This window comes from Rutilus rutilus (assembly GCF_951802725.1).
Source record: "Rutilus rutilus genome assembly, chromosome: 23".
Classification (NCBI taxonomy): Eukaryota; Metazoa; Chordata; class Actinopteri; order Cypriniformes; family Leuciscidae; genus Rutilus; species Rutilus rutilus.
Genome location: NC_140233.1, coordinates 2,979,810 through 2,984,074, shown reverse-complemented (window position 1 = coordinate 2,984,074; position 4,265 = coordinate 2,979,810).

Here is a 4,265-nt window from a genome sequence, read left to right as displayed (position 1 = left end):
TCATGACTCTCCAGAGAACCGAACACTGACTGAAGCTCGCGCTGCTGATGCGCGCGCAGCTCCTGCCCACAGTGAACACGTGACTCCAGCGCGCGTTACATATGCGATCCTCTTGCGATATGATCTGATTTCATCGGAATCATTCTGCATCTTTGACTTGAATTCAGTAAGTTACACAGCTCCAACAGACTCGTGATGAATACAAATCAAAAGTTACATATGTCAAATATGTCAATGTAGTAAATATAAAATGTAATATAAATTAGTTGAAAAGTGACCATAGACCAGGAAAGTTTAGATGTGCAGTATTTTTCACGTGTACAGCAAGTGTAAATATCATTCATTTTCTTTGACAATTCCATTCCACTTTTTCACTTTAGCAATAATTCGGCAAGTATCTTCTTCAAAAAAAGACCAGACATCTGTTGCTCCAAAGCATTCAAGATTTATGAGTTTAAGTTGGAAATGTCATTTTCAGGTCTGTGCTCAAAAAGTGAATAATAAATGGATTAAAACTACCGCATAAATATCATTTAGTACCATAAAATCCACTAAAAACACAAAATATAAAAATAAAAACAGTAAATTTTGGTAATTTTTGACCGACACGCCAATAGTACTAGAGGATTAAAATACACTCTCACACACACACATCTCTCTCTCTCTCTATATATATATATCTGTTGATATATATGTGTGTGTGAGAGTGTGTGTATGTGTGAGTGAGAAAGAGTGTGTGCGTGTATGTGTGTATGAGAGTGTGTGAGAGTGAGTGAGAGTGTGTGTGTGAGAGTGAGTGAGAGTGTGTGTGTGTGTGTGTGTGTGTGTATGTGTATGTGAGAGTGAGTGAGTGAGAGAGAGAGAGTGAGTGAGTGAGTGAGTGAGAGAGAGAGAGTGTGTGTGTGTGTGTGTGTGTGTGTGAGTGAGAGTGTGTGTGTGTGTGTGAGAGAGTGAGTGTGTGTGTGTGTGTGAGAGAGAGAGAGAGAGTGTGTGTGAGTGTGTGAGTGAGTGTGTGTGTGTGTGTGTGTGTGTGTGTGTGTGTGTGTGAGTGAGAGTGTGTGTGTGTGTGTGTGTGTGTGTGTGTGTGTGTGTGTGTGTGAGAGAGAGAGACTGAGTGAGAGAGTGTGTGTGTGTGTGTGAGAGAGAGAGAGAGAGTGAGTGAGTGTGTGTGTGTGTGTGTGTGTGTGTGAGTGAGTGTGTGTGCACAGTGAATGCAGGTATTGATCAGAGAGCTGATCTCTCACCCTGCTGGACAATAGAGATCAGAGAAACATCAGTGTTTGACACACACACACACACACACACACACACACAGAGGACAGGCTCAGCTCAGACACGTTTAGTGCTTTCAGATCAACAGGACTGCAGATTTATCTCAGCTGTAAATAAAACAAAAGATCATCGGAGGACGATTTCAGTCTTTCAAAATTTCACATTTAATTCAATGTTTTCTTGCAAAAAGTGAAGTGTTGTTTTCCTCCGTCTAACAGCAGTAAATGTTCTTCCACAGTGTTTCTTTCTTGCTTTCCGGAACAAATCAAAACATTTTTGAATCACTGTATTTACATTTACATGATTTTAATACGTGCCTTCTCAATCACTCTGAAGATAAAAGCGAACCTCAGCATGTGTGTGTGTGTGTGTGTGTGTGCTCAGTTTAATCAGTTATTGATCAGAGAACAACACTGATTGATCACGTATATATCGCAGTCCAGGGTTTGATCTATGCTGAAAGTTATGCTGAAATATAATATTTGCACTTGTGTTCTGAGCACAGACGCGAGCGACAGCAGGACGAGGATCAATCCGGCCGGAGACATTAGCATTGTGTGGATATGCGTGGGATCATGGGAAAGGGACACAACACTCGGACGCTTCGCTCTCATTGGTCAGATCCACGTCCAGGGTCAACCTCCATCTACAGCAACCTCTGACCTCTGGCTTGGACAGAATGACCTCTATTCCCCGCAAAAACCGATATGATCGAATATGCAGAAGAGCATTCATTATTACAGCGGTTTGATTAGTCAGCAGCCGATATTCAACTTTGGCATGTAAATCGTATTATTATTATTTTATTTCAGTTTATTATTTTAACACATCAAGTTAAATTAAATGTAAATGAGAAACGTCACTCCAGGAAATAGATGAAATAAAATAAGGTTAAATTCTTAAATATTTTATTTCATTTAACGTTTATTTTATTTCAAGTAACAAATGTTTTGATCTTGTTAATTGTATTACAGGATAATGTTTTCTATGAGAAAGATATATATTATTTAATTATTATATATATATATAATTTATAATTATATATATTAATGAATAATATTAAATATCATTATTAATATATATATGATAATTACTGTTATATATTATCTTAATATTAAATATTTTATAATTATTTATTTTTAAATAAAATATAATTAAGATATAGAATAATATATAATTATATTTAATATTATTAGTTATGAATATATATATATAATATATATATATAAACAAATAACAATAAATATAATTATATATAAATAAATTATATTAAATATAATTATTTCATTTTTAAATTGTAAAATAACACATTAACAATTACACATTTTTTAAATTATGGATAAAAATATATTTACATAATGACAAATCTTAATATATATACTTATAAATATAGTAAAATAATTGAAAACACAGAAAGAATTAAGTAACGTCAAACAAAAGCTAACTCTGTTTTAAACTTTACAATCACCTAATGTGCATGTCTGATATCAGCTGGAAGAGTATTGAATAGTTTAGGATGATATGAACAGAATTTTAATATTTTATACTTGATATTGAAGAATGTTGTAGATGATCCTGGCAGTCATGCATGATATGACCATCATCTCCTGTGTTTTTTGTTGTTTTGTTTTTTAGCTGCAGTGTCAATGTGAAGCAACAGAGGGCGGCGTTACGCTCAAAGCAGCAACACTGCATGAACACAGGACAAAAGTGTTGTTTAAAAAAATGTTTATTGGCTTTTAAAACCACTTAAAAAATCTCACCTGTGAGTACTTTCCATTGGAAAAAAAAAAGAGAGAGAAAAGAACAAAACATCGCTGAAACGCTTTTTGCAAAATTAACAAGCTACTGTCCACACAGAGCAGATAAACAAGCACATCAGAAGGCTCAAATCTACAGATCCAAACGGACAGACAGAATGAACATGTTTTCCTACCAGACATCGGACCAACTGCGGCATCAATCCCTGCGTATCAAAAGAGAACCGGAGTCGGACTTGTAAAATAAAAAAATGGTTATTAATCAGTGCCTCGATGAATGCCAGAACATAAAAAATATTTACAGCTTTCTTCACATAGGCGTTTTTTTTTATATATATAAAAAGGATATATTTAAAACCAAATAAGAAACAATAACAATAGAACAACATTCATGAACAGAAACAGACTTATTTTAACTTAGTAAACATCATAAAATGCATATAGAACTACTTTTGTCTCCTCTTGACCTGGTTAACGATACCAGTGCTCTGATTGGCTAAAAGAGTGGTCACGACAAATACTACCATAGATATTTTAACATACATGCGCACATACAGTCATTTTATAACATGGTGAAGCATGTTGGATTTTGTTTCTTTTTTAAAAACACACTGCTTAATAATGTCATTTTTAAATCTCGTATTTTCATATTTTCTTCTCAGGTACGAGAAGTCGTACAACGCGGATCTCATTGAGATTAGAGCTCATTGCTACACAAGGCGTTTATTCATTGTCATTTTCTAGCATGAGTTATTCCCCTTTAGCTTTTTATTGTCATTAGAAGAAAAATAGCGTGGGCACCAATTGTTCCTTAAAACGACAGAAATAAACAAACAATACAAAAAGCTTTTAGTGCAATAATATGAACTTCAAAACCATTTCCAGTGTCCGCTCCTTTGATTCGCCTCCGCACACGACATAGTCACGATAAAATGAACGCCTTTATATTCAAGCCTCATCTAATTTCTTTTTTTTTTCTTTTTTTGCGATAAATCCATGCTATAACATCCTCTCTCATTTACACATCACATCTGCGTATGCAGGAACCAATAAACTCCTAAGAAATATGGTACATTAGCAAGCTACAGATCCAACAGACAGCATTTACTAGCACATCACAGAAAGCCAGAAACGTAACAAGCGAGATATCGTGCTGGCTATGGACTTATGATTCCTCAACGTTTTCTTAAGGGCACTCTCATCTACCTACAAACCATCACCGTTAGCGTCTTG